Source organism: Hakea prostrata, chromosome 5, assembly GCF_041222555.1.
Source record: "Hakea prostrata isolate BN-2017 chromosome 5, UWA_Hpros_2, whole genome shotgun sequence".
In the NCBI taxonomy this organism is placed as follows: domain Eukaryota; kingdom Viridiplantae; phylum Streptophyta; class Magnoliopsida; order Proteales; family Proteaceae; genus Hakea; species Hakea prostrata.
In genome coordinates, this window is record NC_142604.1 from 10,785,158 (window position 1) to 10,810,685 (window position 25,528).

The 25,528-nt window shown below is 38.1% G+C and overlaps 1 non-coding gene across 1 annotated transcript; it reads left to right on the forward strand.

Annotated features, from left to right (window-relative positions):
• The first annotated feature begins 19,224 nt into the window (after nt 1-19,224).
• On the forward strand, nt 19,225-19,306 carry TRNAS-GCU (transfer RNA serine (anticodon GCU)). The gene has a single exon. It is a non-coding gene; the product is annotated as a tRNA-Ser (tRNA).
• The last annotated feature ends 6,222 nt before the right edge of the window (nt 19,307-25,528 follow it).

Genomic DNA, 25,528 nt, shown 5'->3' on the forward strand with positions numbered 1-25,528 from the left:
ACTGAGTAGATGACTTGCATTGGGCTAGGCTTTACTGTGACATGCGCCAGTACTTGACCAAATGGTGATGTGAGAGAGCGGTGACCGATCCCCTTACCACGGTTTTTGATGACTTTACCGATCTTCCCCGGGCATTCCCAAGATATGGAAATGGGAGAGTGACTGACGACCCAAAGAAGTACGGTGCGATGACTTAAAGCATGTCTACCTTAGAGACCAGCATTCATAGAGTTAGAACCATACTTGCATCATGTGTTCCATATCATATTGCATCATGTTATGGCTTGTATCATATGGTTTATATTTAATGGAATGACTACCTTGCTGAGTTCTTTCGAACTCATTCCTTTTTGCAACATATTTTGTTAGACTTTTCTGCAGGTATTACCACTATTGACTGTGGCAGTCAACCCTTTGGAGGCCGAGTTGAAGACTTGTATCATACTGGTGGCGATGAACCAGTTAATAAAGACGAGTAGACCGAGATCGGGACTTGTTTGTAACAGTTCAGTTTTATATTTGTGTGTTAGGGATGGGATGTCTCCTCATTCCCTTTTTAACCTTTTATTTGAATTGTCGGGACTATAGCTTAGTTGTTTCACTTGTTATTTGGTGAATCGGTTGTAACCTTTACTTTTAGTCGTCTCATCTTCCGCTATTATTATAGGATGGGTTTCCTCCCTCCTTTTCACCTTGATTGTTTATACTAATGAAATCCTTTCCGCACTCTGATGTTATTGGTGAATCCTTTTGAGGTACTTTCTCAACTTTCATTATTAAACTATTTGGATACAAGGAATTGTTCTTGCTTTTGATTATATTATTGTGCTAAGTGACTATGATCGTTCCTAAACTTGATCGGCGGGACTGTAATTCACTCCCCGGGTAATCCAGATAGGGTATCCCCTTAGTGGATTTAGGGCGGGATGTGACAGATGGATTTAGTGCATAATCATGGAACACAGTAATAAAGCATCCTTGAGTCATAGATCCAGAAGTGACTCAAACTTTCTTAGAATGGAATAATAGAAAACTTGGATTAGAAACTTGAATAAATGAAGTATAATACATCTTGGTGGAATAATACACAATAATTAAAAGTTTATGACTTATACTTGGGTTGTAGTCATGGTCAGAGTTAAGTTGTCAGTTTTGAGTTATTGAGTATGTGTGTTGAGTCTTGAGTTGAAAATTTGTCGCCGAGAGTCGCCCTTGTGAGTAAGTCTTTGTGGTGAGCCGTGTTGTCATTATGTGTTGTTATGAGTCTGAGTCGTATTGTCGTCGTGTGTTGTCGTATGAGTCTGGTTGGGTGTTGTAGTTGGGAGTAATGGGTGTGAGTAGTCGTCATGAGTCATAAGTCATAATTAAACATTTACAATTTCTAATACAATAAAAGAAATGCATAATGTACAATAACATAAGTGAAACCAACTTAATTTCATTAATCACATAAGAAATTTTTACAAGTTTGAAAAGAAATACATCTAAGAAAGCATAAAAGGAAACTCCTAGCACTATCTATCTAGGTGATCGAATCTGGTGAACTGTCTGGTCCCTCTTGGATTTGAACTCCTTCTCCAGTCGTGCAAATTTCTCTCCCAAGGTATACATATAGGATTGTATCCTCTCCTGTCGAGCTTTTATCCTCTCAAGTATAGAGTAAATCAATGACTAATGAGAAGCCACACCCGGAGCCTCAGAAGTCATATGTGTTGGATCTCCAATCTCACGGAAGCGTGGTGTAAGAATCTCCTCGTGTCTCGAAATCTCATCCTGACCTCGATCCTCATCTCTATGATTTTCGTCTCCCTAATTATCAATAACATCCTCATCCTGAACTGGAACCCCATCATGATCATCATTGTCTCCATGCTCATCCCCATCATCACTGTCATCAGCATCCTCATCCTCTATGTCATCGTCCTTGACAATATCACCCTCATCCTCTGACCTAGCTTGCGTCGCGAAGCCTCTGTGATGTCTATGCCAACCAGAATCTACCAGCGGAAATCCCGTACATACGAAACGTCCAGAATGCGGGCTAGTACTTTGGTAGTGAAGCCAATCCATAGCCTCCAATCTCTCTCGAATACGAAACACCTCTAAATCATCCACATCAACCAACTGCCCATGTTCGATCGGAATATCATGGAAATAGTACTCATATAGAAACTCAACCGTAGGGGTAGTGAAATGCTCCTCGTCCGTAACCTCTGCCCGGGGAACATGTCCTCTACCACTATCCACCCGTCGCCCTCCTCTAGGCATGGTGAATCTGTTGAAACAAAGAAAGGAATTCATTTGAATTAGTCCCAGTGTGTGATTGTTAAATGAAGGGCATTTTCGTAAATTTTCAGAAAATTTCGTTTTTGGTTAAATTTTGATTTTATTATTCTAACATATGCATAAGACCTGTACAAACATGATAGAATACTTTGTTTAGTGAAAATTCATCTTTTTGACATCTTCAAGGTGAAAATTCAGCAAGTAGGAGAGAGAAAATCCCTCTTTTGGCTTGCATTTGTGATTTTTGAAAAATTGGAATTTGACCGAATGGAGAGTGGGAACACCTCCCCTATAGTGAATCAGTATTGTAGAAATTTATTTCATGCTAAAATTTATTTTTGTTTGAAGATGAGACAAGTTTTTGTAAAGTTGGGTTTTTATGAAATGAATAGTGATTTGATAACCAAAATGAGTGTAATCTTGTGTTTGAAGCTCAGTCTTGCTTTAAAATTTATGGAAGCATGTTTCTAATCACCTACATGCATGATCCTAAGCATTAGCAACAAGTTTTATTCAGTTTTAATGAAGAACACATCAATGGTAAATGAAGTTTTCAAGAAAAGAGAAAAAGAAAGAGAACCTACTTGTGTTGATGATCAAGAGAGGGTTGCAAGTGTTGTTTGAGCCTTGAATCAAGCTTGGAAAACCCTTGAAAACCTTAGAAAGTCGTTTTCCCCATAACTAAATTCGAAATGGTAATGTGAGAAATGAAAATGAAAAGAGAAGTGGGCCCTTTTAAATCTAACTTTCGCTTAGAATTTTTTTGGTCGATCCTTTTGGTCGATGCCATCGACCAAAGTGCATCGACCAAGAAAGTGAAAATTTGCTGCTTTGGCCAGTTTTGAGAAAATTTGATTTTTATTACTTTGTTTGTTTGTTTTTTTTTTGATGACTTGTACAGTTGAAGACAAGTATGTTTGTGATTTTGAAAGTGTGATCTTTGAATTTGGACATTGTTCCTATAAGCATTGTTTTGATTTATAGTTACCTGTGCCTTGTATGAATACCACAGGCATCGTCCCGATTTATTCTTCACTTATGCATTACGTACATATCATATGTGTTGCTTGATTTAATCCTTACTGATTCATTGCATAAAGGCCATATGCCTTATTTTGATTTATTCTTGCTATATGAATCTGCCTAGTCTGTATGAAATACCTGTAAGTAGTGTTTGAATTCCTCTTGACTATTTAAGAAGTCAGCCAAGGGTCCATGCTTCTTTACCTATTGGACCTATTTCTCGTTGTACTTTCCTTTCCCTTGGTAAAGCTTTGGTGGAACAATCACACCCCTGAAGAAGTTTCCTCATCGTATTGGAAGTCCAGGTATGCTTTCAATTTCGAGGACGAAATTATTTTAAGGGGGGGAGAATGTGAAATCCCGCCTAATCCTAACCTTGCTACTGTGCCAAATCCATACCTACCATATACATTGTTCAATTTATTCTCTGTCGTATGAGTTGCCTAGTTTCATTTGGTAGAAGTTTACCCCGAAGCTGATCTATTTCCCTACGATTTCTTCTTGTGCCTTCTATTCCCTTTGATAGGAGGGTGGTCCTAAGTCATTCCCATGATTGATTTTCTATACATGCTATTGTATAGAGGATCTCCATGCACTCTATAATGATCCTTCTACCCCTGCTGTTGTAGAGTGGACCTCCATACACCCTATAACCTTGTAAACTCTCCACATGATTATTTCTAAGAGAAATCAAGTGTTACCTTCATGATTTGTTATTCCTTCTAATTGTTTCAAGACTTCAAGCTTTTCATCTCTTGTTTTCAATCGAAGGTTAGTAATCTCTCATGTGTTGTATTGATATACTTTTACTATGTTTTATTCTTTATGATTGAGACTATGAAGAAGATGCTGCATCCTTGCAACCATCTCTCTACAATCTCTTTTCATTTTTTAAGGTTTTATGATCTTCATATTGATCTTCACCATGATCCTTATGAAATCTTCATAAAGCCATGATGGTACTTTACTCTTATTATGTTTTATTCTTTGTGATTGAGACTATGAAGAAGATGCTGCATCCTTGCAACCATCTATCTACAATCTCTTTTCATTTTAAGGTTTTATGATCTTCATATTGATCTTCACCATGATCCTTGTGAAATCTTCATGAAGCCATGATCATACTTCCGATTTGATTTCAAAGCATATTAGATTTATTCCTTGTTTTTCTTACAAAAGATTTATTGTTAATTGTTTTCCGAAGATTTTGGGAGAAGAAAAGTCAAGATAAGAGCGATTACCACCATCTCCTTAGAAGCCTAGTACTCTCCCAATTTCGAGGACGAAATTATTTTAAGGGTGGGAGAATGTAACATCCAGCCCAAACCTGCCCGGACACCCTATTTATTTTGGGATAAAGAAAGACTGGTTCAATGTTAGACCTTAAAAGTTGGACTTTAATTTCAATATTATTATCTTTGAAAACCTTAGGAAGCCATGCCAGACCTTTCCTTTAGGGTAGACCTGTACTGTCTGGCCTTATCCTAACCTTGACCCGGCCCGGGACCTGTTATGTTTATAGGTCCAAAGACCCAAAGTGGGGGAAAATATACTTGTGGGCCCTTTTGGTTGTTGATTTGGTGTCGGAACCCAAGCCTTTGGACATCGACAATGATGCCCCTCACTTGAGAGCATTGTCAGTGTTAGTTTTGAATCTGCGCACCGAAGAGGGGTGAATTAGTTGAAATACCAAATGAACTACTGTGCTCAATCCGAATATATTTCCTGAAACTATACTTCTTGATGGACTTGTAGGAGAAAACCCCACTCAATTTGACCGCATATAGCCCTCCAAATCCCTGTCCGAAGTTGCTGAACTGTGTCTGGCAAATCCTGCTTGCGCATCAAAGAAGGTGAGCTTATTTGGTGGACCTAATGACCTCCCATGCTTGATCAGAAGGTATTTATGGAAACTAGACTTCTTTATTGACTTGTAGGAGAAAACCTCACTCAATTTGACCTTGTATAGCCATCCGAATCCCTGTTCGAAGTTGCTGAACTATTTCTGGATTTTCTGCTGAAACATGTTACCTGGATGCCATCAACCAAGGACCATCGACCAAAGTTGCCCAGAATCGAGAAAAATATGCTTTTTGGATATTCCTTCATCTATTTAAGTGAAACCTCGAACCTAGAACGATATTTTACTCATTTCAACACCTGAGAACGTGGGAAGGCTCCTCTTAGGCTCCTCCTTGGCTTGGGTGATGATCTTCTACAAAAATCATTGTCTCTTTTCTCCAACTATCATCTTCCAAGGTATGATTCCTTCTCTTGCTCTCTATCCTACCCACTTCTCTTCTTCTTTTTACTGATGAAACCATGGCCAAGGTGCTGCAACCTTGCAAACACCTTGCCATGAACGTCTCTTCCCATTTATACTTGCTTTTCCTTCATTCTTGCTATGCCTCACTTGCATCTTGATCCTTACATATACATTACCATGATTCCTTGCTTAACAACTTGATTTCTTATACTAAACTGAGATGTGGAGTATGATTAGTCTAATCTCTGGCTTGCAAATGATTGTAATCATGTTCCTAACCTATTCCCCAACTAATTCTCTAGCTTCCCTTTCAATTACATCAATTTCTCATGAATGCTAGGACTCTTGTCTTTAGAACATAGGACCTCAATTTGGGGGTTTTCATTTGGACCACTGGATTGTGATAATACTTGCTAGGTAGTGTTCTTACATTGTTATTAATCATCCCTCCAAGTTTCGAATCGATCCGAACCCCGGAAGACCCATTTCGGACCAAAATCCCCAAAATCCACTATTTTGTCCCGAAGACAATTTTGGTCGATCCTTTTGGTCGATACCATTGACCAAGACCATCGACCAAACTTGTTGCTGACAGCAACCTTGCTCCGTTTTGATCCGTTTGACATCCGATCTTCCCGACTTCTTCTCTAACTTATTATTGATGTTTGTTTAGGGTCTTAACAATTCTTTTGGACTAATTCTTGGTATTCTCAAATCATCATCAATTCAACCCAAGGTAAGGATGGTTATCTCCATAAGCATATAAGTCATCAAATATAGAATTGTGTTTTATTTACAGAATGAAATCTTTTGATTTTATTTCAATCATTATGAGACTGTTATATATGTGTTAGAACAGTAGCATTTAAATCTTTATACTCTTGTTGTGTTACTTTATCAATTTGATTTGCTTATGTTTATAATGATTCGTTTCAATATCATGATTTGATTACTATTATGGATATGCATTGGATGCATGAGAAATGATGAGATTGGATATGTGATTGCTTATGTATGACTTGGGATTGAGGAGTGTCTTATTGACGCTTTTGTCCTTGGGCACCGGAGGGAATAGTATGAGATGTTCTCCGAAGGTGCCTATCGACTCTCTCCCGAGTTATTGGATGACATACATAGGACTGTCTAGTTGGTTGGCTAGGTTTATCCTTATCGTGTCAGACCCGAATCGGAAGGGCATTGAGACCGAACAACCCGTGGTAGTGTATGGTTGGATGGGCGCTCTAGGCCGGTAACCAATCCGGTAGGGGACATAAACCATGCTAAGGATACCTGAAAGGGGCCATTTATTGGTAGAGTTGCATATGGATAGACTTGGGCTCACGGGCGCTCAAGACCGGTAACCAACCCGTGAGAGGACGTGAGAGCTTCCCGTTTACTATATGTGGATGAGGGGATACCCTATCTGGATTACCCAGGGGGTGAATTACAGTCCCGCCGATCAAGTTTAGGAACTATCATAGTCACTTAGCACAATAATATAATCAAAAGCAAGAACAATTCCTTGTATCCAAATAATTTAATAATAAAAGTCGAGAAAGTACCTCCGAAGGATTCACAAATAACATCAGAGTGCGGAAAGTATTTCATTAGTATAAACAATCAAGTTTGAAAAGGAGGGAGGAAACCCATCCTATAATATTAGCGGAAGATGAAACGACTAAAAGTAAAGGTTACAATCGATTCACCAAATAACAAGTGAAACAACTAAGCTATAGTCCCGACAATTCAAGTAAAAGGTTAAAAAGGGAATGAGGCGACATCTCGTCCCTAACACATAAGTAGAAGACTAAACTGCTACAAACAAGTCCCGATCTCGGTCTACTCGTCTTTATCAACTGGTTCATTGCCACCAGTATGATACAAGTCTTCAACTCGGCCTCCAGAGGGTTGGATCGCCACACCAACAACGGTGGTAGTACCTGCAGAAAAGTCTAACAAAATATGTTGCAAAAAGGAGTGAGTTCGAAAGAACTCAGTAAGGTAGTCATTCCATAAAATATAAACCATATGATACAAGCCATAACATGATGCAATATGATATGGAAGACATGATGCAAGTATGGTTCTAACTCTATGAATGCTGGTCTCTAAGGTAGACATGCTTTAAGTCATAGCACCATACTTCTCTGGGTCGTCTGTCACTCTCCCATTTCCATATCTTGGGAATGCCCGGGGAAGATCGGTAAAGTCATCAAAAAGCCGTGGTAAGGGGATCGGTCACCGCTCTCTCACATCACCATTTGGTCAAGTATCTTGGCGCATGTCACAAGAAAAGCCTAGCCCAATGCAAGTCATCTACTCGATCGGTCAAGTCGATTCAGATACGTCCATTCCTCGCCCCCGGCGATCCTTTCCGGTATCCTTCACACTAGAGTCAGCGAAATCCCGGATTTCGGACTCATCAACCCTATTGGTCATCCACATATAGTAAACGGGAAGCTCTCACGTCCTCTCACGGATTGGTTACTGGTCTTGAGCGCCCGTGAGCCCAAGTCTATCCATATGCAACTCTACCAATAAATGGCCCCTTTCAGGTATCCGTAGCATGGTTTATGTCCCCTACCGGATTGGTTACCGGCCTAGAGCGCCCATCCAACCATACACTACCACGGGTTGTTCGGTCTCAATGCCCTTCCGATTCGGGTCTGACACGACAAGGATGAACCTAGCCACCCAACTAGACAGTCCTATGTATGTCATCCAATAACCCGGGAAAGAGTCGATAGGCACCTTCGGAGAACATCCCATACTATTCCCTCAGGTGCCCAAGGACAAGAGTGTCAGTAGGACACCCCCCAATCCTAAGTCATACGTAAGCAATCACATATCCAATCTCATCATTTCTCGTGCATCCAATGCATATCCATAATAGTAATCAAATCATGATATTGAAACGAATCATTATAAACATAAGCAATCAAAATGATAAAGTAACACAACAAGAGTATAAAGATTTAAATGCTACTGTTCTAACACATATGTTACAGTCTCATAATGATTGAAATAAAATCAAGAGATTTCATTCTGTAAATAAAACACAATTCAATAATTGATGACTTATATGTTTATGAAGATAACCATCCTTACTTTAGGTTGAGTTGATGATGAATTGAGAATACCAGGAATTAGTCCAAAAGAATTGTTAAGACCCTAAACAAACATCAATAATAAGTTAGAGAAGAAGTCGGGAAGATCGGATGTCAAACGGATCAAAACGGAGCAAGGTTGCTGTCAGCAACAAGTTTGGTCGATGGTCTTGGTCGATGGTATCGACCAAAAGGATCGACCAAAATTGTCTTCGGGACAGAATAGTGGATTTTGGGGATTTTTGTCCGAAATGGGTCTTCCGGGGTTCGGATCGATCTGAAACTTGGAGGGATGATTAATAACAATGTAAGAACACTACCTAGCAAGTATTATCACAATCCAATGGTCCAAATGAAAACCCCCAAATTGAGGTCCTATGTTCTAAAGACAAGAATCCTAGCATTCATGAGAAATTGATGGTAATGTATATGTAAGGATCAAGATGCAAGTGAGGCATAGCAAGAATGAAGGAAAAGCAAGTATAAATGGGAATAGACGTTCATGGCAAGGTGTTTGCAAGGTTGCAGCACCTTGGCCATGGTCTCATCAGTAAATTGAAGAAGAGAAGTGGGTAGGATAGAGAGCAAGAGAAGGAATTATACCTTGGAAGATGATAGTTGGAGAAAAGTGACAATGATTTTTGTAGAAGATCATCACCCAAGCCAAAGAGGAGCATAAGAGGAGCCTTCCCACGTTCTCAGGTGTTGAAATGAGTGAAATATCGTTCTAGGTTTCACTTAAATAGATGAAGGAATATCCAAAAAGCATCTTTTTCTCGATTCTGGGTAACTTTGGTCGTTGGTTTTGGTTGATGGCATTGACCAAAAGGATCGACCAAAACAGGTAACAGGTTTCAGCAGAAAATCCAGAAATAGTTCAGCAACTTTGAACAAGGATTCAGGAGAGCTATACAAGGTCAAATTGAGTGAGGTTTTCTCCTACAAGTCAATAAAGAAGTCTAGTTTCCACAAATACTTTTGGATCAAGCATGGGAGGTTATTAGGTCCACCAACTAAGCTCACCTTCTTCTATGCGCAAGCAGGATTTGCCAGACATAGTTCAGCAACTTCGGACAGGGATTTGGAGGGCTATATGGGGTCAAATGGAGTGAGGTTTTCTCCTACGAGTCCATCAAGAAGTCTAGTTTCGGGAAATATAATCGGATTGGGCACAGGAGTTCATTTTGTGTTTCAACTAATTCACCCCTCTTCGGTGCGCAGATTCAAAATTAACACTGACAATGCTCTCAAGTGAGGGGCATCATCGTCAATGTCCAAGGGCTTGGGCTTCGATGCCAAATCAACAATGAAAAGGGTCCACAAGTCTCATTTCCCCCCACTTCGGGTTTTCGGACCTACAAACATAACAGGTCCCGGGCCGGGTCAAGGTTAGGATAAGGCCAGACATTACAGATCTACCCTAAGGGAAAGGTCTGGCATGGCTTCCTAAGGTTTTTCAAAGATAATAATATTGAAATTAAAGTCCAAATTTTAAGGTCTAACATTGAACCAGTCTTTCTTTATCCCAAAATAAATAGGGTGTCCGGGCCAGGTTTGGGCTGGATGTTACATTCTCCCACCCTTAAAATAATTTGGTCCTCGAAATTGGGAGAGTACTAGGCTTCTAAGGAGATGGTGGTACTTCGCTCTTATCTTGACTTTTCTTCTCCCAAAATCTTCGGAAAACAGTTAACAATAAATCTTTTGTAAGAAAAACAAGGAATAAATCTAATATGCTTTGAAATCAAATCGGAAGTATGATCATGGCTTCGTGAAGATTTCACAAGGATCATGGTGAAGATCAATATGAAGATCATAAAACCTTAAAATGAAAAGAGATTGTAGAGAGATGGTTGCAAGGATGCAGCATCTTCTTCATAGTCTCAATCCCAAAGAATAAAACATAAATAGAGTAAAGTAACATCATGGCTTTATGAAGATTTCATAAGGATCATGGTGAAGATCAATATGAAGATCATAAAACCTAAAAAAATGAAAAGAGATTGTAGAGAGATGGTTGCAAGGATGCAGCATCTTCTTCATAGTCTCAATCACAAAGAATAAAACATAGTAAAAGTAGATCAATACAACACATGAGAAGATTACTAACCTTCGATTGAAAACAAGAGATGAAAAGCTTGAAGTCTTGAAACAATTAGAAGGAATAACAAATCATGAAGATCACACTTGATTTCTCTTAGAAATCATCATGTGGAGAGTTCACAAGGTTATAGGGTGTATGGAGGTCCACTCTACAACAGCAGGGGCAGAAGGATCATTATAGAGTGCATGGAGATTCTCTATACAATAGCATGTATAGAAAATCAATCATGGGAATGACTTAGGACCACCCTCCTATCAAAGGGAATAGAAGGCACAAGAAGAAATCGTAGGGAAAATAGATCAGCTTCGGGGTAAACTTCTACCAAATGAAACTAGGCAACTCATACGACAGAGAATAAATTGAACAATGTATATGGTAGGTATGGATTTGGCACAGTAGCAAGGTTAGGATTAGGCGGGATTTCACATTCTCCCCCCCCCCTTAAAATAATTTCGTCCTCGAAATTGAAAGCATACCTGGACTTCCAATACGATGAGGAAACTTCTTCAGGGGTGTGATTGTTCCACCAAATCTTTACCAAGGGAAAGGAAAGTACAACGAGAAATAGGTCCAATAAATAAAGAAGCATGGACCCTTGGCTGACTTCTTAAATAGTCAAGAGGAATTCAAACACTACTCACAGGTATTTCATACAGACTAGGCAGATTCATATAGCAAGAATAAATCAAAATAATGCATATGGCCTTTATGCAATGAATCAGTAAGGATTAAATCAAGCAACACATATGATATGTACGTAATGCATAAGTGAAGAATAAATCGGGACGATGCCTGTGGCATTCATACAAGGCACAGGTAACTATAAATCAAAACAATGCTTATAGGAACAATGTCCAAATTAAAAGATCACACTTTCAAAATCACAAACATACTTGCCTTCAACTATACAAGTCATCAAAAAAAACCAAACAAAGTAATAAAAATCAAATTTTCTCAAAATTGGCCAAAGCAGCAAATTTTCACTTTCTTGGTTGATGCACTTTGGTTGATGGCATCGACCAAAAGGATCGACCAAAAAAATTCTGCGCGAAAGTTAGATTTAAAAGGACCCACTTCTCTTTTCATTTCATTTCTCACATTACCAATTCGAGTTTAGCTCTGGGGAAAACGAATTCCTAGGGTTTCAAAGGGTTTTCCAAGCTTGATTCAAGGCTCAAACAACACTTGCAACCCTCTCTTGAACATCAACACAAGTAGGTTCTCTTTCTTTTTCTCTTTTCTTGAAAACTTCATTTACCATTGATGTGTTTTTCATTAAAACAGAATAATGCTTGTTGCTAATGGTTAGAATCATGCATGTAAGTGATTAGAAACATGTTTCCATAAATTTTCAAGTAAGACTAAGCTTCAAACACAAGATTGCATTCATTTTGGTTACCAAAACACTATTCATTTCACAAAAACCCAACTTTACAAAAACTTGTCTCATCTTCAAACAAAAATAAATTTTAGCATGAAATAAATTTCTACATTACTGATTCACTATAGGGGAGGTGTTCCCACTCTCCATTCGGTCAAATTCCAATTTTTCAAAAATCACAAATGCAAGCCAAAAGAGGGATTTTCTCTCTCCTACTTGCTGAATTTTCACCTTGAAGATTTCGAAAAGATGAATTTTCACCAAACAAAGTATTCTATCATGTTTGTACAGGTCTTATGCATATGTTAGAATAATCAAATCAAAATTTTACCAAAAACGAAATTTTCTGAAAATTTACGAAAATGCCCTTCATTTAACAATCACACACTGGGACTAATTCAAATGAATTCCTTTCTTTGTTTCAATAGATTCACCATGCCTAGAGGAGGGCGACGGGTGGATAGGGGTAGAGGACATGTTCCCCGGGCAGAGGTTACGGACGAGGAGCATTTCACTACCCCTACGGCTGAGTTTCTATATGAGCATTATTTCCATGATATACCGATCGAGCACAGACGATTGGTGGATGTGGATGATTTAGAGGTATTTCGCATCCGAGAGAGATTAGAGGCTATGGATTGGCTTCACTTATACACTACGGCATAGCTAGTCTATCCAGATCTTTCCAGGTACTTCTATAGTAACCTGACTTACTGTATAGATCCACGAGATGGTTATAGGATTGTCATGGACTCTATGGTCGGAGGTAGGGAAATCAGTTTCACTACCAAAGTACTAGCCCGCATTTTGGACGTTTCGTATGTACGGGATTTCCGCTGGTAGATTCTGGTTGGCATAGACATCACAGAGGCTTCGCGACGCAAGCTAGGTCAGAGGATGAGGGTGATATTGTCAAGGATGATGACATAGAGGATGAGGATGCCGATGACAGTGATGATGGGGATGAGCATGGAGACAATGATGATCATGATGGGGTTCCAGTTCAGGATGAGGATGTTATTGATAATCAGGGAGACGAAAATCATAGAGATGAGGATCGAGGTCAGGATGAGATTTCGAGACACGAGGAGATTCTTACACCACGCTTCCGTGAGATTGGAGATCCAACACATATGACTTCTGAGGCTCCGGGTGTGGCTTCTCATTAGTCATTGATTTACTCTATACTTGAGAGGATAAAAGCTCGACAGGAGAGGATACAGTCCTATATGTATACCTTGGGAGAGAAATTTGCACGATTGGAGAAGGAGTTCAAATCCAAGAGGGACCAGACAAATCACCGGATTCGATCACCTAGATAGATAGTGCTTGGAGTTTCCTTTTATGCTTTCAATGATGTATTTCCTTTCAGACTTGTAAAAATTTCTTATGTGATTAATGAAATTAAGTTGGTTTCACTTATGTTATTGTACATTATGCATTTCTTTTATTGCATTAGAAATTGTAAATGTTTAATTATGACTTATGACTCATGACGACTACTCACACCCATTACTCCCAACTACAACACCCAACCAGACTCATACGACAACACATGACGACAATACGACTCAGACTCATAACAACACATAATGACAACACGGCTCACCACAAATACTTACTCACAAGGGCGACTCTCGGCGACAAATTTTCAACTCAAGACTCAACACACATACTCAATAACTCAAAACTACAACTTAACTCTAATCATGACTACAACCCAAGTATAAGTCATAAACTTTTAATTATTGTGTATTATTCCACCAATATGTATTATGCTTCATTTATTCAAGTTTCTAATCCAAGTTTTCTATTATTCCATTATAAGAAAGTTTGAGTCACTTCTGGATCTATGACTCAAGGATGCTTTATGCATATGTCTTGCTCTGATACCAATCTGTCACATCCACCCAGCCAGTACCCCATTTGGAATACCCGGGATGTGATCCACAGTCCAAGGATCAATGATCTGAGGTCCATGCCTCCCACATACACGGTAACATAATCATGAACTGTAATAATCAATGGTAAAAACAGTTAATACTAAGTATCATGAATAAGATAAGATTAACTAAATCAGAGTGCGGAACACCATAACCTTGAAGTATAAACATAATCATAAGGGTGAGAGAAGGTATGATAACCACTCTCTCAGAAAAGCGGAAAAGAAGTGTGATAACGTCAAATACATGTCCAAGTGTCAAAAGATAATCCCAAAGATAAGTTAGTTACAAGATCCAAGGTTCCACAAATACACCAGGGGAATGGGGCACTATGCTAGGGTTTCTTCTATACTAATGGTAGTCTCCTCAACAAGACGGATGAAGTAAACCCAACGCTGCCGCTCCCCGCACAACCGTGGGGCTAACCCTGGTGCGGATAGTAATCCTCCTCGGCTCCAATATACGGATCCTCACCGACGCCACTACCCGGAGGGTAGTATGTGGAATCATAGTCCGCCTCATAGGAGGTGCCATCGTAATCTTCGATACACTGGAATATAATCTAAAACATTTGCACAAAAGGAATGAGTTCGAAGAACTCAGCAAGGAAGTTATTCCATAATTAGAAATCATACACATTCATAACATATAATAATGCAATGCGATATGGAACATATGATGTAATTATGAGTCTAACTCTATGAATGCTAGTCTCTAGGGTAGACATGCTTTAAGTCATAGCACCGTACTTCTCTGGGTCGTCAGTCACTCTCTCATTTCCATATCTTGGGAATGTCCGGGGAAGATCGGTAAAGTCATAAAAAAGCCGTGGTAAGGGGATCGGTCACCGCTCTCTCACATCACCATTTGGTCAAGTAATGGCGCATGTCACAGTAAAGCCTAGCCCAATGCAAGTCATCTACTCAGTCGGTCAAGTCAGATTCAAATATGTCCATTCCTCGCCCCCGACGATCCTTTCCGGTATCCTTCACACTAGAGTCAGCGAAATCCCGGATTTCGGACTCATCAACCTTATTGGTCATCCACATATAGTAAACGGGAAGCTCTCACGTCCTCTCACGGATTGGTTACCGGTCTTGAGCGCCCGTGAGCCCAAGTCTATCCATATGCAATTCTACCAATAAATGGCCCCTTTCAGATATCAGAAGCATGATTTATGTCCCCTACCGGATTGGCTACCGGCCTAGAGCGCCCATCCAACCATACACTACCACGGGTTGTTCGGTCTCAATGCCCTTCCGATTCAGGTCTAACACGACAAGGATGAACCTAGCCACACAACTAGACAGTCCTATGTATGTCATCCAATAACTCGGGAGAGTGTCGATAGGCACCATCGGAGAACATCCCATACTATTCCCTCCGATGCCCAAGGACAGAAGTGTCAGTAGACACCCCCCAATCCCAAGTCATACATAAGCAATCACACATCCAATCTCATCATTGCTCATGCATCCAATGCATATTCATAATAGTAATCAAATCATGATATTGAAACAAATCATCATAAACATAAGCAAATCAAAATGATAAAGTAACACAACAAGAGTATAAAGATTTAAATGCTACTGTTCTAACACATATGTAACAGTCTTATAATGATTGAAAGGAAATTAAGAGATTTCATTCTTTAAATAAAGCACAATTCAATATTTGATGACTTATATGTTTATGGAGATAACCATCCTTACCTTGGGTGAATTGATGATGAACTGAGAATACCAAGAATAGTCCAATAGAATTGTTAAGGCCCTAAACAAACATCAATAATAAGTTAGAAAAGAAGTCGGGAGGATCGGATGTCATTTGGATCAAAACTGGCCAAGGTTGCTGTCAGCAACAACTTTGGTCGATGGTCTTAGTCGATGGTATCGACCAAAAGGATTGACCAAAATTGTTTTCGGGACAGAAATGTGGATTTTGGGGGTTTTCATCCGAAATGAGTCTTCCGGTGTTCGGATCAATCTGAAACTTGAAGGCATACTTAACAACAGTAGTAGGACACTATAAATCAAGAAATTAACCCAATCCAATGGTCTAAATAAAAAGCCCCAATTTGAGCTATCAAGTTCAAGTGATAAACATCATGGCATGAGTTGGAATTGATTGCATTGATGAGGAATAGCATGTAATAGTTAGAGGAGCTAATAGAAATTCGATTGGAATCATATGGCAATGTTAAACATGAACATAATACACTCTATAGCTCAGTTTGGTATCAAATGGCATGATGTTAATAGGTAAATCATGGAATACATATGCTAGGCATGAGATAGAAGCATAACATCAATGAATAGCTAAGGAAATCATGGATTGAACATGAGTAGACACTTGGAGTGGTGGTTGCAAGGTTGCAGCACCATTCCCAATGTCTCATCAGCAAGGTGACAATAGAAAAGAGTAGAAAATGGTAGGGTAGAGAGTGGAATGAGGAGTCATACCTTAGTGTGGAAGATGAAGATAAGAATCAATGATAAACTAAGTGTCTTTGATGAGGTACCCTTCACACTAACCAATGAGCTGCTTTGGGAAGCTCTCCCCACGTTCCCAGGTGAGAAAATGATTGCAAAAGGGCTCAAGGCTCGAGGTTATATTAAATAGAAAAGGAATATTCCATGGAATCATTAACTTGGCAGACTGGGATATTTTGGTCGATGGTATCGACCAAAAGGATCGACCAAAATATTTTCAGCAGAAAATTAAGGTTTAGAACAGCAACTTCAAATAGGGATTTGAAAGGCTATACCAGGTCAAATTGAGTGAGGTTTTCTTCCACAATTCAATCAATAAGTCTAGTTTCGGGGAATACCTTCGGATTGTGCACAGGAGGTCATTTGGTACATCAACCATATTAATCTTCTCCGATGCGCAAACTTTCCTTAAACACTGACAATGCGTTTAAGCAAGGGCTATCATTGTCAATGTCCATGGGCTCAGTCTCCGAATCATGATCATCAATCATAATGGTCCATAAATCTCTTCTTCCACCGCTTCGGGTCTTCGGACCTGAATACAACAGTGGATCCGGGTCAGGGTCAAGGTTAGAATAGGGCTGGATATTACAAGCTCCCTCTGGCTACAAGATGTGCTTGCTTTAGAGCTAGGCTTTTGTTCCTCTTCTGTTAACTCCTTTGAATCAAATCACCTTACACCAAAAAAAAAAAAAATATTATTGAAGTTTAGTGAGTGTGGATCATCTCTCCAGACGGGGAGCACTCGACTATTTTATAACCACAAATTATGTGAGGCCCACAAATAAAAAATAAAAAAATAAACATAAAAAAGATTCTATTACCCTAACCTTGTGGGCCCCTATAATTCGTGATCAACAGCCATCAGGAGAGATGATCCGAACTTGTTTGGTCTAAGTGTAATGATCTTCATCTTCTTATTTCTAAGCTCAAGTACTAACTTGACCTATTGAGTGAGTTCCTACATGCCTCACCTTGGATTTGGTAGTCTACCCCAGGTCCTTTTTGTACTTAAAACTCTCCTGGTGGATCTGTTAAGAATAATTCTTTGGTTTTAATGAATACGAAATCCTATACTATATGATTTACTCAAAATGTTTGTGTATATTTTGTGTTATTATTGCCTTCTCACCTGATTGTTAGTGATTGTTAGGTATTAGTGTTAAAGACTATTTTTTCTTTCTTTAAATTCCAGCATTAATACTCTATAAAATAAGGTGTTAATACAAAAAGTTCATCTACCCTTAATTAAAATGAGACATAAGTCAGGGTAAAACCTTGAAAACCGGGATTGGCAAAAAAAAAAAGAAAAAAAAGAAAAAAGAAAAGGAGACATAAGTCAAAACTTATCATTTTGCCTTCATTGTTGAGTCATAGGCTAAATATAAGCTACAGTGCAGACTTCAACTTGAGGTAGCTTATCAAAAATTTATCAAGGGTGTATATTTATTAACTAAAAGTTAATTCAATAGCAACTCCCATCCAGGGTTATTTTTGTTATTTTTAAAAATAGAAAGATGCCACCTCATCAATTAACATGTTTTTAATAGGAAGGGACCAATAGTCAAAGTAAACAATATACAAGGCTCGGCAAATTATCTCAGAAGATGCAAGGAAATAATGTTATAATTTTTTTGTCTTGGGTAAATTGATTTACAATTGTATTTTGTGGGATCATTTAGGCAATTTCATCTTAGCTTAGTGCAATGAGGGGAGGGGTGAATTTCACTTCTTTTTTTGGAACTTCTCACTATAAGAGATGGAATACTGCTTGCTAGATTGTTGGGTGTTGATAATCTTCAAGTTAACTTGAATTGTTTACCTGCGATTCTAATTCTTCACGGTGCTATATCTTGTTTGGATTGGATGTGCTGTAGCTTAGTTTCTGATATTTTTAAGATTTCGGCAGACTTTGGATTTGTATTTTTTCACTTTGTTAATAGGTCAAAAAATGTTTTTGTTGATTTCTTAACTAAGGCTCTTTTTGGTATCAATTCTCATTCTCTATTATGCCTACTTAAAAGAAATAAGTACAATAATTCATTATTGGTCAAGAATGAAAAATGGTTTTGTGAATTTTGTTAAAAAGAAATTATGGAATGAAAATTAAATTTGGGATTAAAATAAAAAATTGTTAGTAAATAATAGTGAGCAACTGATAAAAGAGGGAAAAAGTATGGTTTTTATTAAAAAAATGTGTATTGATTATTTTACCTTCATCTTAACCATAAAATTTTAAGTAAACTTATGTACAAATGAATAAAATGAAATTCTCACCATAATTCATAATAGACAAAAAGTTCATTATGGATTTTGAAAGTTTTTCTATTATTTTAAATAAAAATAAAACTGATAATAGATACCAAACAACTTAAAATAATGAAAAAACCTCATAATAGACAATGAGAATCGATACCAAAAAGAGCTTAAGAGAACTCGTCGTTTGTCCCTTTCTAGAACATGATGAAATTTCCCACCATTGTTTATGGTTGATACATCTATTATCCAGGTTTCCTAGCTTGAATAATAAAATGAAAATTTTGATTTGCAGATCTTAGAAAATGCCAGAACCGTTATAATTCTTTGTTTTGAGTAAATTATTTTGACTACATTCAATATAAAGACGCTTTGGCCGAGTGGTTAAGGCGTGTGCCTGCTAAGTACATGGGGTTTCCCCGCGAGAGTTCGAATCTCTCAGGCGTCGAAGTTTTGCAGTTTTGCAGTTTTGCAACATTTACAAACCGGAAAAAAGGGAAGAAACGGCTCAAACGAGATCCGGCTCACATAAATCGGAATTCCATACGTTCGAAATAGGCCAAAATTACTCATACCACTCAAGGCCCTTTGGTTACGAATAACAAAGCCCAGCCCAGCCCAGCCCAGCCCACCAAATATTGGGCCTGATTGATCGCTTCATTCTGGAAGAGTAGGGCCTTACTAGATGTGGCTGCAACTGTTTAAAAAATGGGAAACTTTCAGAACCACTTTATCCCCTAATATTAATGTGACCTTTTGAATAATTAAATTTATCAGTTAGTCCCCCATGTTTTTAACACCATTAGTCTAAGTTAATTTTTACTCATCTATTTTTAATGTTACCCCCACATACTAAGTTTAACAATACCATCCATGAGTCACGTTTAGCCATTTTGCCTTTGTTTGCTGGTGTTTTTGGCTAGCCGGCAATGCAGTCAAGTTTAGAGACAAAGGCCCAAGCCCAGAAGAAACAGTGATTAAGGCCTAAATTACTCATGCTGAATTTTGGAGTGTGACCCAAACACAAATGACTCCCGTCTTTTTTTGGTCCTGTGGATGAGGGCAATGATCATGGAATTCATCCAACTCAATCAGCTGTCGATCTATGGGAATCCTAGATTCGGTATGATGCGGCACTCCCCCTTGATGATGTGAGTGGCGGCGTGTGATTTATAGCTCTTGACAAAGAATTGAAGATTCTGGGAGCTGTTTCTTCTCCAGACCTTTCTAAGGATAGTCTTGAAGCGGAGGCCCTGACTATCCTTCATGCAGCTCAGTGGGCGGTAAATGAAGGGTTGGTGAATATCATTTTCAAATTTGACTGCGCTACTTTGATAGAATGCCTCGACCGCTCAACAGAATGTAGATCTGTGAAAGTGCAGTCTATCATTTTAGATATTTTGTTTGGAACTCAAAGTTTTTCTACTTGCTCTTTTGAGTATGTCTCTAGGGAGCTGAATTCTGTTGCTCACTCTCTAGCCAGGAAGGCCATGTCTCTTCAAGGCAAGACAGTCTGGCCATCTTCCTCTCCTTGATTTATTTTGATCTATGTACTCAATTTGCCTTGGCTTCTCTGCCTTTGAATGAAATCTAGATTACCAAAAAAAAAAAAAAACAATTCCGTCCATGATGTATTATTGCCATCACCAACTAGTAAATTCAACTGATCCAACCTTAAAAAAAAAATGCTAATTGCAATGTTCACATGGTCCTTTGGTTGTTTGTTGGCTAAGGGTGGTCGGTTTGAATCAATTTCAATCTTGAAAAGAACAAGACAAGAGTCAAACGGTTCGGAAATGTTAGTTTTCGACTTGGCTTTGCTTCAATTTTTCAATATTGAGTTGATACCGATTCAGATGGAACTATGCTAATATTATAAATTCACGACCTGACAGTAAAGGAAGATTCAATAACATACTGAAAAGCCCATGCTAGAGCAATTTCCAGTCAATTATTTATTTTTTTGAAAGTAGGAAACAAAATATCATTTGTCAAATGCATATGTCATCCGGTACTATAATTTTTATAAATTCTTTTTTTCTTTTGGTAATAAAGGAGAGGGGATGCAGTAGCGCCGACCTTGCGTCCCTACTATGCAATGTTCGGATTTTTGAGTTTGACTTATATAAATATTATTTCTGTGAATTACTAGTGCAAGTATTGGCCCCATCGATGCAACGCAATGTTTGGACTTTCAAGTTTTTTTTTTGTACGAAGCTGAAAGACTTCATTCATGAACTTGAAAAAAAAATACAGACACATCAAAAGAAAGACAGAAATATAAAAGATAAGTGCATGAAAACACAAGGTTCTATCTGAACCAATGAATGGAAATTGATCAAATGTCATACATGCAATAGACAAGGTCATCCTGGCTAAGGAAGGGGTCGAGCCCAAGCCCTTAGAATAATGGTTGTAACAACCATAACAACAATTAAGCACAGGGAATACGACATACATATCCTCCATCAGAAATGCCCAAAAAGGCGACACGCCACAAAGGCAGACATAGACACGCCACAAGGGCGAAAATACACGCCACAAAGGCGGAGAGATAACACGCCACAAGGGCGGAAAGAGCAACCATGACGGAAACACACCGACAGCGAATCAGCAACACGAGACTCTCACAACAACAAAACTTCTAGATCCACGGGAGATACTTCCAACTCGGCGTAAAACCTTTAGCCCCTGCGGAATGCGCTACCGGATCTTGCATCTACCTGATTTTTTTTTTCTTTTCTCAAATAACTTGAAACATTTTCACCGATTGGGGAAAAAGAGGAAAAAGATAGAGACAAGAGAATGAGAAACTAAGCGCCTTTTTTTTTCTTTCCTAAACAGGAACATGGGAGAGAGACGGATAGAGGAAGAGAGTCGGAGAAGACCAGAGAGGCGGAAAAAGAGGAAAATAGATAGAAACAAGAGAATGAGAAATTGAGTTTTTATTTTTTTAAACAGGAACACGAGAGAGAGGCGGCTAGAGGAAGAGAGTTGGAGACGACCAGAGAGGCGGAAAAAGAGGAAAACAGATAGAGTAAAGAGAATGAGAAACTGAGTTTTTTTTTTTCTTTTTTCGAAACAGGAACACGGGAGAGAAACGGATAGAGGAAGAGAGTCGGAGAAGACCAAAGAGGCGGAGAGAGGGGTGGACGTGGAGACAACACAGAGAGGGAGAGAAGAGGGGTGGAGGTGGAGAAGACGCACATAGAGGCGGAGAGAGGAGGTGAGGGAGTAGAACAGGAGTGAAAAAAAAAAAAAAAAAAACAAAGTAAACGAAACAGAGAGGTGGAGAGAGGGAGAGAGAGGAGGTAAGGGAGCAGGTCTGAAGGTGTATGGGTGGAGGTGGAGAGACTCTCCATCTCAAAGAGCAACGGCGTTAGGGTTTTCTCTTTTCTTTTTGCACTGGCAAGTGGACTTTCAAGTTTGACCTATGCAAGCATTGATCATGTGAATTACTAGTGCAACTATTGGCCCCATAAGCATAGCCCACTGGAGGCCTAGTAAGTCAACAAAAATCGATAGTGGTCCCATGCCCAGATCAAAGAGCACCAATGCAAGAAATGAGAGAGCAAATGGGATTCAAGCCTAAGACATGAGGACTACCAAACTGCATGAGATTGAGCTTGGGAACTCTAAACCACCACCTCCATAGTAGAATTTTATAAATTCTACATATACAATTTTGATGAAATGAAGAGTATTCGAATGAGCAAATATCCCTATAATAAACAGTGACTTAATGGTTTTCAGTGACAAATTGGACTAAATGTATCCAATGAAAATCCAATTTTGGGTCTCTGTGTTTTTCAAACATAAAGTGGGGTGTCAGTGCTTTAAGGCCTCCATTTTATGATGCTGGTGCAATTTGCTCTATTAGAATAATATAGTAATATATAGGATTAACATTTCGAGGTGCTAGAATTTGTGGACCACAAGGAATGAACTTGTTTTTCAAGGAAGAATTTATCTCCATTGAAGATGGTAAGCTATAAACACCATAAATTCTTGAACTATTATGAATGATCAGCAGGTTGAAATATGAATTTCAGTGAAAAAATAGTTTCAACTGCTATTGAGACAACAAGTTCATGGATGCCACTATTATTGCCACATCAAAAAGAAGAGGTGAGTGGATTGGGTTTTGTCATCAATAATTCACATGGTAAAATACTAGTTGCGACTTCCCTTAAATTTGAGGTGAACAATGCACCAGAAGCTGAAGTTTTACATTGTCTCTAATAAATGTATATTTTTTTCATTTTCAACAAGAGAGACTAACAACTTACTGACTTCTTGTCTTAAAAACTAATCTCTTTGTCAAGAATTATAGACTAATTTACTCCTAACCCCCGGAGCTTTGATCTTAGTAATTCAAATTTCCCGATTTCTCTACGAAATGAATTGATATATATATATATATATAATATATATATATATATATATATATATATATATATATTAGACTTTGACCTTCAAAATGGTCGTCAAGAACATGGTCCTACCAATTTTTTTTGAAATGGAGAATAAGACAAAACCAGAGGAGCAGACATTACCTTACATTTTTCAATTAAAAAAATTGGACATTGCCTTTATGCCCAAACAGAAAGCAACATTGCATTTTGGTCTTGACAAAAACTAGATTTAGTTTTTCTTTTTATTAAAATCGTGGGTGGGGAGTAGGACTGTGTGGGCCAATTCCATTCTCTGGCTTCTTGAAACTTGTAATTAGGATGTCTTGGACTTTTCTTGTCCCATTTCAATTAAATCTGAGTTTACAAAAAAAAAAAATCATGGGTGGGGAAGCACAATGGCTGGCTTTTCTCTCCCCACTCCACTGTCTCATATTTTTTTTTTTGGTATGGCCCATTGTCTCATATCTAAGGAGTAGTAAGTGGTGTCCCTTTTCGTTGTCGTAATTAGGTTGAGAATGATTTATTTATTTTATAAAATTAGGTAGGCAACCTTAAGTCCAATCCTCTATCCTGATTATATTCCTACCTCTAAAATGTTTCTCTCACATCCAACATGTTTCTATCAGGTGAATTATGAGAGGAGATTTTTGGGAACCAGAATACTAGAGATAGAGAATTTGAATTAGACAACCGTGCTATATATGGAGTTTGATGAAAAATGACATTCCTGATTGTTATTGAAAAAGCTTAAAACAGTTTTTTTTTTTTTATTTTTTAATAGTCCGTGGCTTGTACTTAAATTCTTAATAAAAGTTACATGATTAAGACAGAGTTTGATAATCATATTTAATTATGTCAAAAGATGAGTCCGACTTTCTATCACACAAAAGTGAGTGCATATTCTTGTCTAAATTTGAAAGATAACTCTATAACATCGATTAACAGAGTTTCAAACGTATAGCTGTGCTTCTAATTGGTGATGGCAGCATCCTCTGCAGTGGCAGTAAGACCAGGGAGGTCTTGGTTCGCACCTCCTCCTAACCCCTATCCATCCCTTGAACCTATGACCCCTAATTCTTATGACTGGTTCGATGATGACCCAATAAAGGAAAAAAAAAAGTATCCTACTGTTAGTAAGCATTTATGGGTTTTGGTGCATCAAATGTTGTTTGAACCTTATATCCATCTACAAAGTAAACTTTCAATAATAAAGTATATTATAGAGAAATAATTGCATATAATTGTAGGTCTAATGGTATGTTTGTAAATAATATATTAAGTTTTTGAATTTATTCATTAATAATTATTTATAAATATATTTTAAATCTTTTTTTGGTCTTGAAGTGAAAAATTCTAATCATAACTAAGAAATATTGTATTTTTTTTTATGTGGAGGAGGCTGAGTGTATTTAATTATAATATGGAGAGGGGGAGAAATAAAAGTTACTAAACTTTTGATGTATATACTAGTAAATATTTTTAAAATTATAAAATAAGAAAAATATAATTTAATATTACATTATAAAATAATTCTTCTCAAAATTTTAATTTATAAAAATAAAAAAGAAATGAAAATTTTAGCTAACTGAGACTCTTTACTTTCAAAATGGTCATCAATGGCTTATCAGAAAGAAAAGAAAATAATTGTCATCAAGAACAAGATTCTACCTAACAAAAATTGATAAATAGAGAACAAGAGAAAACAATGGGAGTAAAATTTGCTTTATTAGCCTTAGCCCGAACAGAAAATAATAAGCATCTTGGCCTAAAAAGGAGAGTGGATTCAACTTTTCTTTTTTATTATATTTGTGGGTGGGGAGGCACAGCGGTTGGCTTTTTTTATCCCCACCCCACACACACATTCTTTCCCTTTCTCTCTCATCTGATAAGTGGTGTTTCTGTTGCATTTGGGTTGTGAGGATTAACTTGAGAACCTTGACAATGACCTAATGATCACCCTCTTTGCATTTGTCAACCAACTGTTAGAAGGAGACAAAGAAAATAAAAAAATCTCCTTTGAAATTGATTTGATTTATAGTATCTCATAAATCAGAATTAAAGAAAATGAGCAGGGAGAAACATTTATGACAGACATTGTTTTGTTTTCAGTCATTTTAGACCAGTCACAAGAACTGGGGCTCATAAGCGCATGGGATGGAAAGGGGGGAGGGGAGGTATGGAGGGACAAGAGTTTGTGAACCCAAACCCTTTGGACTTACTATATCTATGATTTACCTATGAAATTGTCACTACCC